Genomic DNA, 12,674 nt, shown 5'->3' with positions numbered 1-12,674 from the left:
TTAAGCAGCTGGTTATCTTGGTTTAGATTTGGAACACTGCAAACTGTTTTAAACATGCAAGTCGAAAATGTGGTTTGTCTGCTTGGCTGGGTGTGGGGGAAACAGCTAGATCTAAATAGAAACTCCCACCTGTGCATACACAACTTTTAGTATCCACAATAAGAGTTTTCTGGCCACGCCGCCATTTCAATTTGTCAGTGTTTATTCTGGGCACCCAAGCTAAAAAGTCTTCGAATCCTCTTGGACCATATCTATTTTTCTTCTCCCCCCCCCCCACCCGTTTTTAGAATGCATATAAATGCAGAGAATGAATCCACAGGAGGATTTTTGATTTGTTCAGACATTACTTTGCTCTTGCATGGAAGCCATCTGTATAGAAAATAATTCAAACATGTTTTTGTCTGAAGGGCAACTTAAGTAACATGAATTAAGAAGTCGCCAAGCATATCAAGTTTATTTATAAGCCACTTTTCCAACCGATGCTCAAGGCAGCTCACAAGAACCGTAAACCAATCAATAATATATAGGTACAAGAAAAACAGCTGTAAATATATCAAACACATTTCACGGAAATAGTGTTTGGTATCCACATGAGCAATATCGCAAAAGCATTCATATTAAGGTACATTCGGCAACTGGAGTCTGTATGCTTAGTTATTATTTAGAGTGAGACTAAACTGATTGAACCGGTAGACATAAGAGTTTCTTGGCTCATTTTAGGCAGTGAGGAGCAGGTTTGACTGAGGGACTCTATTGCAACCGACCACTTTTTGTTAGTGTTTGGCACGTCCTGTTTGTGCCTAAGCGGCTTGCCAGTGGCTGCTAGCCTGTGTTAGTGGAGACCATCCCAAGAAACTGGGAGGAGTTGGCCCTCTCATCTGAGCAGTGACTCTGGGAACAGCTATTTTACGCCAAGCCTGTTAGTGAGAAAAGCAGGGGTGTGCATCTGAACAGAACAGGGCTGAGGGGGGATTGTCTGTCTGTCTGTCTGTCTGTCTGTCTCTCTCTCTCTCTCTCTCTCTCACACACACACACTGCTGTTTTAAGCTGACGCCAGAGAACAGCTGGAGATTTGGAGGCCGATTTGTGTGATGGATCTGATGTGATGGAGAAAGTGGGGAATGGGGTCACTTTTGAGATTTGATTGTGTTATTTATTACATTTATATATCCTACCTTTCCTCCAGGGATCTCAGAGTGGTATACATTGTCCACATGTTAACCTCCCAACAACCCTGTAGGGGAGCTTAAGATGAGAGAGAGTGCCTGGCTCAAAGTACGTGGCTGAATGGGGGATTTGAACCCAGATCTCCCTCATCCTAGTCCAGCACTCTAACCACAACCCCAGTATGTGATAGTTTCAGATTTTTAATTTCTTTAACATGCAATTTTAATAACAGGATTTTGATGGTGTTTTCTGATATTTTTCATATGTAACCTCTTGACTGTGAGCTGCTTTGGCTTTTTTTGGTTTTGAAAAGCAGCATGCAAAGAGCAGTATGATAGAACAGTTACTCACAAAGTGGGCATGTAAGGTACCCTTCGTTTGTTGCAGTGATAGCTCTCTCTCTCTCTCTCTCTCTCTCTCTCTCTCTCTCTCTCTCTCTCTCTCTAGCCCAGCTCTCTCTCCTCCCAGCTGTGGAATGTGCTTGCATGGAAATTCCCTGAACTATTAAGGAGCCCTGGAATTTATCTTCCTTCTCTGAAAGTGGAGTGATCTGTTTAATAAACTTGACAACTTACCCAATGAACAGTGGAGACTAAAGGGTGGGTGAAGAAACTAGAAAGTAGGGAGCCAACCATAACATACTGACTCTAATGTGGTGGTTGTTTTCATTCACGTATGTTTCACTTGCGACACTAAGAAGCTTTGTTTGCTCCACATGTGAATTCTGTTAATGAAGAAGAAAAATAGATGCAGGCCTGATGTGGGCACCTGCCATCCTAAAGTAGCAGGCCCCACCAGAGCTGACGCCTGCCTGCCTCAGGGCTCCCCATTTCACACTGCTGAGTTGGCTAGGCTCTATTTTAAGTTCCCTGCAATAGCATTACTGAGGTTCCTGGGCATTGTGGGAAATTCAAACAGCAACTCATAGCCCTCTGCCCCAGTCTGGAATACTGCTGTTGTTGCCACTGTCAGATAAGCCCAGTGTAATATGGGGCCCACCAGAGAGCACTTTACATGGGGCCTGCGCAATACTGGAGCTGGTCCAATAGGTGATACATTTTTGTCAACATTAAGACCAATTAGGGGAATAGAATCCAAACTTTGTGTATGAAAATTTCCTGAGTGCTGAAATTCTGTGTTGTCCAGGAAAAATCACAATGCTTTTGGCATTATTTTAGCTTGTGTGAATTCTCTGGCTAAGCTAGCATTAAGCACAGCTCCAAAAGCTGTCCAGGAAGGATTTGTGGCAGAGCACCCTGCAAGACTTCAGTTGCAAAATGCTTCTGTCACAATGTATTGATTCCTACTAAAGGCATGGAAAATAACCCTGGTGCATTATGGGTTCAAGCCTTAGTTCCATTATTATCTCCAGTAAAAACTTGAATGACAGCCTGCCTACTAGAGATTTATAGGTGCAAACCATTTGTCTTCAGCAGTGCAGTCAGATGGCTTTGCTCGCTTATTAGACTTGACAGCTCCACTGTGGTGGGCCATAAGTCATTCCCAGATCAATCGTAGACAATGAATGGATTGGAAGCCGTCTAGGGTCAGCATGCCAGCCCAATTGACCTGCTATTATTTGATTGCACTCAGATATTGTCAAATATTCCATACAGTCAAGAGTGCCCTTCTGTAAATGCATTTCTTTCTTGACTGAATCGTGGGGCTGTTCCGAATTCCAAAGGCTACCTCACTATAGGCTGGAGAGGTTTCAAGGCAGAGAAGGAAAATCTTATGGCTGGCTCCAGCTCTCAGAATGTGGCTCTTCTAGAACTTGTACAGAAGTATGGATTCCTTGAACAAATTCATGTCCAAGATGCACAAGCATATACAGTACTGTACGCAGTTTCACTGCATTAGTGGTTATAGTGGGAGGGAATGCAGAGGAGTGCGGCTCTCAGATGTTTTCAGAGCGAGGAGTGGTGATGTCATCAGCTGGAGTGCCAGGTTAATCTATAGACTCTCCTTGCTCTGACAAGTGAATGAGGCATTCAGGTTTTGCTTTAATTGCATGGAGAAAGTCTGAGAATAAGGTCACTTCCAGATAACCTGTTTATTGAGCGTTCATCCTGATTTGTTTGCGCAAAGTTTGTGGGGAGGTTATGCAAAGTCCAACTGTTTATTGAACAATTGTTCTGATTCATTTGTGGGGAATTTACATCACAAGCAATTGTTACCCACCATTTCCAGTGCATTTTCCCATCACTTTCCATATTGCAAAAAATAAAAATATGGGGGGGGGAGGGTTGGAAGCAAGTTTGTTGCACAAAAAGCATCAAGCCCACTTTAACTGTGTGAGCTGAATCTGCTGGTATGAAATTGCATTCTGTCTGAAAAAAGTGACAATCAAGCATCCTAAGAAAACTAATGAAGTGGGGGGGGGTAGATCCTCCTTAATGCTCACAGTTTAAATGGTGGCACTTATTTGTATATCTAATGAAAAGCCAAGGGTTGCATTTCACCTGCCTGAAGATCTCTTGTTAAAGCTGTGGTTTACAAGACAGATGTATGCAGCCAAAACAAGGCGCCACTGAATGCAATTGAGTGTATTCCCAGGAAATGGCTACTAGTCATGATAGCTATGTTCTACCTCCACTGCTGGGTATCTCTGGGGGGCAGAGTGCTGTTGCACTTATGTCCTGCTTGTGGGCTTCCTATGGGCATCTGATCAGCCACTGTGAGAACAGGATGCTGGCCTAGATGGACCATTGGCCTCATCTAGCTGGCTTGTCTTACGTTCATATGAAACTACGCATCAGGATTGAAGTCATGCCATAGATTTGGCATTATGTTATGCACTGCTGCCCTTTTTGGGTAGGGTTGATGGACCCAGCTGGACCTGCATTTTATACTTTCCTTGGGATTGTGGCTATGAAGGCTGAAATGACGAGCTCCAGCAGGCAGCTCAAAATTTTCCACTACACAACTTTGCATTACATAGATTTTCAGTTTGGACAGAACAGTTATTTTCGGTTTGACCAAAAAAACCACCTTCTGTACTGGCAAATTTTGACAGACAGACAAGAGAGAGTTGATCTTGTCATTCCAGAAGTACAAGTTGTGACCTCCCCAGGTGTATTCCCTGAAATACCAGACATAGTGCAGACCTTAACTACTATGCAGCAGCTGGAAATCAAGTAACACCAGCCAGACATAAAATAAAATAAATCCACTCCTGTCTGCCAGGGCAAAATTCCCTGTCTCAGTAATGTTGGTTTCCGTCATAACATATTAACTTAAGTTGATCAGAAAAGGCATTGGCTACAAGGGATGTAGTTCAGTGGCAGAATATATCCTTTGTATGCAAAAAGTCCAAGGTTCAACCCCTGACATTTTCCATTAAGCGTAGGAAAAACTCTGAAACACTGCTGATCTGCTGCCATTCTGTGTGGATGACACTGAGCTAGCTGGACCAAGAGTCCAACTTATTGTGTATGGTCATAAAATCCACCTTCAGGCAGCCATCTTGGGCAGAATGGCTTCTACCATGCCTTCCCCTCTTTGCCTCTTTGAATATGACTTGATAAGGATTCACGTAAGCCTCAATAGTCTCTGTACTTTAGAACAAAATCTGTGCCCATTTTGCATCAGGGAACGACACACAGCTGGGCACTCTTTATATATTATACAAATTAAATACATCTGCATTTTTCTTGCTTTACCATAATTCAGTTTGCATCAGGGAATGACACATAGCTGGGCATTCTCTATACAGTGGTACCTCTGGTTACGAACTTACGGTAATTCGTTCCGGAGGTCTGTTCTTAACCTGAAACTGTTCTTAACCCGAGGTACTACTTCCAGGTTAGCGGAGTTTGTAACCTGAAGTGTCTGTAACCCGAGGTGTTTGTAACCCGAGGTACCACTGTATATTATACAAATTAAATACACCTGCATTTTTCTTGCTTTATCATAATTCAGTTTGCTTCTGTTTATCCTGGAAAGTGGTCAAAAGAGATTCAGAATTCTAAAGCCCAACCTTCTCACCATCAGAAGTCATGTCCAGACATGTTGCAGGTTTTTCTCTCGCCTTCTCTCAGAGATTATAAATTTACACATGGAGTATGTATGGGGCATTTTCAAATGAGAACCTTGAAATGATACATGCTGAGAGACCTAAAACACTTTTATCTCAGCGTGGGTCCAATATATTTTGCTGCCTAAAGTCAAGTAGGAAATGGTGTGTCCTTCCTTCCAGATCAAGTTGCACAAAATTGGGCTTAAAATATTTTATTCTAGATCAATAGCTAGAGCATATATAATCCACACTAGCGTGCTGCCTGTTTTCTCTGCCTATATGGTCCCCCAAACCCAAATCACTGAGGTGGAGCCAGAGGTCAGTATCTGTACTGCATATTCTATGGGTTTGAGCATGCTTTGTTCCACCCTCCCTTCTTTTTGGGGAGGGGGCGCCACATTTACCCATGAGGAATTACTGCTGCCAGCCCCTAGCATCTGCTGTCTAAGATGGCTGCCTCATTTTGCCTAATGGTAGGACTGGCTCTAGTTAACCTTGAGGAGACACATACCATTTATTTATGGGCACACAGGCTGACAACCCCTTTTCTGAGGCAATTGCATTCTGATGGACATACTGGTTCCTCAGAGCGCCATTTACCCTCTTGAGTCATCCATTAAGTCTCACTGGACAGTTTCCCAGTGAGGGCCTGCTGAGGTAATTTCTAATGATTCGAACATTGGCACCAGAGGTCTGCTGAAGTAATCCTGCTAAAAATGGGATGGATCATTACAATCTGTGGATTAAGAGCTCCAGCAAACTCTGCATGTCGGTGATGTCACATTCTGTTCACATGGCCACTTTTAACGGGAAGGAAGCCACAATATTGGAATTGGATCCCCTCTATGCCCAGATCAAGCTGGGTAATGGTGACTATCCCCTTTCTCCTGAGCAAGTTGGGGCATCAACCTGCTACAATTACACAGGAAATGTTTAACTGCACTAAATCCAGATATCCTGGTTTCCAAGTAGACTCCTTGGTAATTGTCTTATCTACCACACTTAAAGGGCAATATGCAAATACCCCTGTAGCCAAAAACTTAGTGTAATGTACACAGTGGAAAGCTCAGATCATTATCTCCTTTATTTCCCAATACGTATATGATGAAATGAGAGAGAAATAGATGTCTGGACTGCTGATTCATGTCCACGGCGAGGATGTGCCAATAGAGAGTGTCTTCTGTATGACTTGGATAAACATGTTGCCTTTAGAAGGACAAAGCTCACAGCAGCATCAGAAAATATTATCCAGCAGTTTGTGCCCATAAATATGAGGAATTGTATGTGAACCTACCTGTTACAGCTGCACCAGCCAGAAGGCTGGAACATGGGGAAGGCTGGACTTTATCTGGGAAACTGCTTTACTTGCCAGCCACAATAATGCTCTCTGGATATTGCAACCACCATACTGGTGGGAGGCCAAGGGGCGGGGGACACAGGGTGGTCTTAACAGTAGGTCCTGGAGCAGGCCTAGGCAGTGGGGCACAGCAGGGGCATAGGGCCAAGGTGACAGAAAGCAATAGGAGAGATTTCTGTGTTGCCTGGGGGGGGTCAGCTGGTGGCATGTGTACTGGACGGGCCTGAGGCCAGAGTACGCAAACAGCATGATGGTCCACAGGGGAGAACTGGGGCAAGTAGCATCACAGCCAAAGATCTCCACAGCAATATGGACTTATGGGGCAGGGCCAGAGAGGCACTGTCTCCGCATTGTATCCTCTGGCTCACCCCCTGCCAGTCACAGCAATGTCCATATCTATGGGTAGCTGCCACAGCAGCACCTTTTTGAGCAGACAGCACAAGCCATTGTCACCTTCTTAGAGAAGCAGGCCATGTGCCACCACCAGCCCCTGTGTCACAGAGGCAGCAGAACCACATAGTGAACACCACAAATGCATGTTAAACAGTGTGCCCTGTTGGAGCAGTTCATGTAGTCAGGGAATGAGCTCCTGACTGAACTTATGTAAGCGCCTTGGCCTCTTGCTCTTAGGCAGCTATTAAAACTTTACAATGAGTAATGTGATGCTGTGGAACTCTCCTTTCCCTTTCCCTGCACCATTTCCTGTAGTATGTATATTTTTAAATAAGGAGGAGGAGCCTAGCTCTGTTGTAGAGCACGTGCTTGGAAGGTCCTGGGTCTTATCCTGGCGTCTCCAGTTCAAAGGATCAGGTAGCAGGTTATGGGAAAGTCCTGTAACCTGAGACCGCCCAAGAGCAGCTGCCCATCAGAAGTAGACAATACTGGGCTAGATGGATAAATACTGCTCTTGTATAAGGCCACTTACTGCGTTCCAAAAATGCTGCCCTTCTGCTAGCTGCTGTTTTATTATTATGTTTCATTGAACTTCAAACCACTCCCTTTGTGTGTTCTAGCCTACTTCTGCATCAACAGCAAACTACTTTGCATTCTTTTGACAAGGACAGGTGTGGTCAAGAGCAGTTGCTTTTTTTATTTTTGTGGTGTGGATGTTATCACTTATTTGCATGTCTTGCAGGGTTGTTGGGGGTTTTTAAGTGGGGGTGGTGGTGGTGGTGGTGTTGTCCGGAGATTGCGCACTATCAATGTGTCAGCCCTGGCTTTTCAAGGGTAATCATCTCCAAATTAGACAGGAAGAAAGGCACTGGAGAATGCACATATTGGAGCAGGTTGTAGAGATGTGCATGTGCAGGGTATAAGATGGTATACAACCCGTACATTGAAACCACATGGGTTCCACCAAAGAATCCTGGAAACTGTAGATTACAGAGCTACAAATGTCAGCACCCTTAACAATTTAGGCCCCAACAGTTTAGTCCTTGAGGAAAGTAATGTGCTTTAGATGTATAATACTGGCCTGCTTGGAGGTACCTGCTAGTGTGTCTCACTAGGCACACTGGCTAAAAAGTCTCCTGGATTGCATTTTGAGACTCATACCCATCTTGGAATCTAAGACTTGTGAGCTGAGAGGCTGCTAATATTGCCACCGTAAGAGTGGAGTGGAGTCCCTAAGGCAGCTGGATGGCACCTTGTACACCTTCTTTCAGCAACTCCTGTGGCCAAGCTGGTGTCAAATGCATTGCTCTGCTTTCCTCTGGACCACATCAGTGAGGCCGAGGGGGGGCGTGTCTTGTTGTCTGGGCAGCCCAGGACCTCCATACACATTGCCCAGGCTTGCGTCCCAGGGAGGTCACTTCAGTGCTGATGACACAGCTCTTTGACTTCACCCCTGGATGTGCACTCCATTGTCTCCTGAGACAGGCGGATGCCAACATGGTTGAAGCCAATGTCAGTGATCTCCTGTTATTAATAAAGGGACTGGAAATGGTTCTAATTTCCTGACATACAATAAAACAAGAAATAAATATATGTATAGATTGTTGATAGCAGAGGCAAATACGGAGAAAGAACTGCAGCTCTGGAGCAAAGAGACCTGAAGGCAAAATCTCAAGTTTCCAGGTCAGGTCATTTCTTAAACTGAACTGTCTTTTAAAATGTGATGTTTAATCTTAGTTTGTTCCTACCAGCAAAACTGCAAAGCCACCTCCTAAATGCTTTGTCCTATATTTGTTCCAGTCTTCTTCAATAGCACTCAAAAAAGATTTTTAGCATTCAAGTAGGTCACTGTGACGCCAGGTAAAGAAGAGAACACTGTTACTACATTGGAATAGAAATTGAAATTCAGCCTTAAGTGATGTAGCAGTTACTACTGCTGCTACAGCTGAGTAAAGGCTGCATTCTCCTATAATACTTATTTGGGAGTAAGTCCCATTGAATTCAGTTGGATTTGTGTCTGAGTAAGCATGCGGGGACGTGGGTGGCGCTGTGAGTTAAACCACAGAACCTAGGGCTTGCCGATCAGAAGGTCTGCGGCTCTAATCCCCATGATGGGGTGAGCTCCCGTTGTTCGGTCCCAGCTCCTGCCATCTTAGGAGTTCAAAAGCACCTCAAAGTGCAAGTAGATAAATAGGTACCGCTCTAGCGGGAAGGTAAACAGCATTTCTGTGCCCTGCTCTGGTTCACCAGAAGCGGCTTAGTCATGCTGGCCACATGATCCGGAAGCTGTATGCTGACTCCCTTGGCCAGTAAAGCAAGATGAGCGCTGCAACCCCAGAGTCGTCCGCGACTGGACCTAACAGTCAGGGTCTCTTTACCTTTACATTTAAGCATGCATAGAATCAGGCTGCCCATCTACTATGACAGTGGTTTTCAACCAGTGTGCCGTGGCACCCTGAGGTGCCTTGAATTATGGTTGGGGTGCCACAGGCAACACTGGCCTCTGTCCCTCTTTCCTTCCCTTCCTCTGATGCGTCTCGGCCTCCCAAAGGCTTGCACAGCTGTTTGCTGCAGCAGCCCTGGCTACAAGCTCTGCAGGCGAATGTTGCCTCTGGGGCTGGCCAGAGAGTGCTGGTTGCCAGGAGCTGAGATGGCCTTGGAGTAAGCAAGAAAGCGATCAAGGGAGCCCAGCCAGTTGGGAACGGACAGAGCCTGTTGGGAACGGACAGACAAGTGTGAGGCCAGGCAGGCGCTGTGCTGGCCTTTCTTGTGCTTGCTGTGTTCAAGGCCTGCCTGGAAACTGAGAGTCTTTCCACCTTGCAGGCCCAGCAGCGCCTGCTGCTGTCTCCCAAGGTAAGGTGTTGGCCTCATATTCACCTTTGGCCAGTCTCTGTTGGGCCAGTAAGACTGGGGAATCCTCTTCCCAGACCCCTGTGGGGCAGTGTGAGAAGGCACCTTTCCTTGGGTTGGGGAGGCAGCTCAGAGACCAGGGGCGGCAGGTTATCTGACCTATTTGCAAAAGTTGTTCTATAATATTTATCCTCACAGCACCCCTGTGAGGTAGGAGGAGCTGAAACCTGGTGGCTTACCACTCAGGGTAACCAAGGTTTTGGGTAACCAAGGATTTGGCGTGATGTCTCCTAAGCCCTGCATCTCTCTACTGTATAACAACAGCTCACAGGGAGCAGGGAGGAGTTCACAGATTGATTAGATGCAATTTGGTCTAATTAAGTCACTACATCACCTCACAGGACCCACCAAACCTGTTTCTCTGGCCAGTCAGATAGAACATGCAAGGTTTCCGGAAGAAAAAAAAGGCAGCAGTTATGTTTGGGCCTAAAGATTCCCTTTTGGAGCTGCTCTAGATTTTGCATGCTTTGGATGTTGTTGTTGTTATTGTTTTGCAGATGTGGGATGAATTTCCACATCTGCACCAGCCACATATAATGCAAACTGAAAAGCCACAAATCACATCATTGCCTCTGTTCTGCTGGAATAGCCTCCTTATCTCAGACATGTCTCTTCATGGTTCACTCTGTTCCTGGACAAGAGGCTTACCAGCACAAGAGCTGGAGACTCAGAAGCTATTACTGTACATGGGAAGCTACCCGAGGAGGTCACCAGACCATCAATATTCTGCAGTAGAGTTAAGCACATACCAGAGCACTAGGTTTATGAAATTAAAGTGGACTGAAGCACTCTGTCATCCAACTGCAACAAATCCACTGGGCAATATACTACTGAGTTCCGACAGTGCAAGGATCTCTGCTTGCACAATGAACCTTCCCTTCTCCTTTCCCCACGTACTCTCCCCCCCCCCCCATCTGCTCTGAAAGGTTGGGGAGAAACCCAGTACAGATTTAAGGGTGTGCAGGGAGAAGGAAGGGGAGGCATTCCACTGCACAAGCAGAAATCCTTGTGCTGATGGGATGTGGTACTTAGTGCTACAGAGAGAATCCACTTTTTAATTTTTTTAAAAAACACCGTCTTCTGTGGTTTCAAAAGTGATTGGAAAATGCATCGAAAACTGTGGGATGAACAAAAGGACATGTAAACACCATGCAAGCAAACCAGGAAACTAACTCTAGAAAAATTGCCCTTAACTTTCCACTTTTTTATTAAAGAGGAAGCAAAAACCTATACTGAGTGTCCTTATATGACCCCTTTCTTGCTTTCTCTTTCTTCCCTGCAGACTTTGGCTGCAAAGCACAAGAATTTTCTTCTGCCCGAGTTGCCATTTGCTTTCTTGTCAACTGGACTTCTGCAGACGTTCCTTGGTGGACTGTACTTACACAGTAATATTTCTCTACATTTAAACAAAAAACAAAAAAACCTACTGCATCAAAATAACATGTATCAAGTAGTATTATTTTATTTTCTCATCACATCTGCAAGTTGTTGCATCACAAATATAGCTCTCCTACCCAATCCTATTCCCCATCTTCAAATCGCCTCCTTTTAATTCTGAATATACTTCAATGTAATTTTCCCTTCTCTCCCTCCCGCCCCCCCACAACACTTTAATCTTCACCTTCTCTGCAAATCACAAACAGGACTACAAGGCTCCTGTTCCACACCAGTTAGAGCCCTGAAAAGGAGTATTCCTGTTAGAGGAGTTGGAAATACACTGCAACCTATTACTGCAGGTCCCCACTTTTATATACTAGCATACACTTGAGAGGGAGTTAGTTGTTTTACAAAAAGCTTGCCATTTAGACCAGCAGAGTCCCAATGTGAGGAACTTTGTTGGCATGAACCAAAGTGAAAGACCTTAAGTCACAGCTGAACCCAAACCAGAACGAAACAGACATGAATAAGTTTCATTCCTTGGCCACAACCCTCTTGGGTTATACAGGGCTTTCAAATACTAAGTGTTATCCCTGCTACAGATAGGTAGCCGTGTTGGTCTGCCATAGTCAAAACAAAAAAAAAATTTCCTTCCAGTAGCACCTTAAAGACCAACTAAGTTAGTTCTTGGTATGAGCTTTCGTGTGCATGCACACGAAAGCTCATACCAAGAACTAACTTAGTTGGTCTTTAAGGTGCTACTGGAAGGAATTTTTTTTTTTTTTGTTATCCCTGCAGGAGTGAGATGGTGGGCCACACCAGCCAGTGTACACATCTAGGACACATGCATGAAGGAAATGCAGGCTTTTGATTTAGTGCTACAGAACTCCTTTTGCAAGGGTTTGCCAAGATATTCAGCCTTAGCTGACAGTTCTGGGGGGTCTCATTAATGGCCACCCAAATAACTCCTACTCCATTATTTTTAACCACTGGATTTTCAGTCCCAGGCATCAAAACATATTGTGGTATTGCTGCAAATGGCTTGTAGAAAAACATGCTTAACATCAGGCCCTGAATAATTGGGGTGCATGGGTGCAAGTGTGTGTTCCGAATCCTTCAAGACCTTGCTCACTTCCAAATTGAGCATGCCCTCTCTCTCCCTCGGTCAAAACAGGCTGGAAAAATTGTGTGGAGACACTTGCGTGCAGGGGACTTTCCAAAGTGGTCTGGCACTTTGGTCAGAATGACGTCTCCTCGGCTCCCTTCATGTTCCCCCGTCACCGGGGTGGGAACTGGGTATTCTTCTGAAGACGAGAGGGTAGCAATAAACGAGGGCTGTGCATTTCCAGGCTCTTTCCCCGCACTTTGCCCAACTTCTCTTGTATTTTTCCACTTGGGCCATCCCTCTCCCTCCCCCCACCTCTCTCCACATTTCGTTCCGCGCACCCCTTC

General features: G+C 45.1%; 1 long non-coding RNA gene across 3 annotated transcripts in view; it reads left to right on the top strand.

Moving 5' to 3' along the window:
* The window catches only part of LOC310766539, a 38,603-nt gene extending 25,978 nt beyond the window's left edge, over nt 1–12,625 (top strand). For all 3 annotated transcript variants that reach the window (XR_014550229.1, XR_014550230.1, XR_014550231.1), the window contains 3 exons: nt 1,187–1,275; nt 11,128–11,828; nt 12,028–12,625. This is a non-coding gene — a long non-coding RNA (uncharacterized lncRNA). The remainder of the gene's footprint in view (nt 1–1,186; nt 1,276–11,127; nt 11,829–12,027) is intronic.
* Nucleotides 12,626–12,674: the final 49 nt, after the last annotated feature.

Source organism: Podarcis filfolensis (assembly GCF_964270895.1).
Source record: "Podarcis filfolensis genome assembly, chromosome: 7".
NCBI lineage: Eukaryota > Metazoa > Chordata > Lepidosauria > Squamata > Lacertidae > Podarcis > Podarcis filfolensis.
This window is presented reverse-complemented; position numbering and strand designations above follow the sequence as displayed.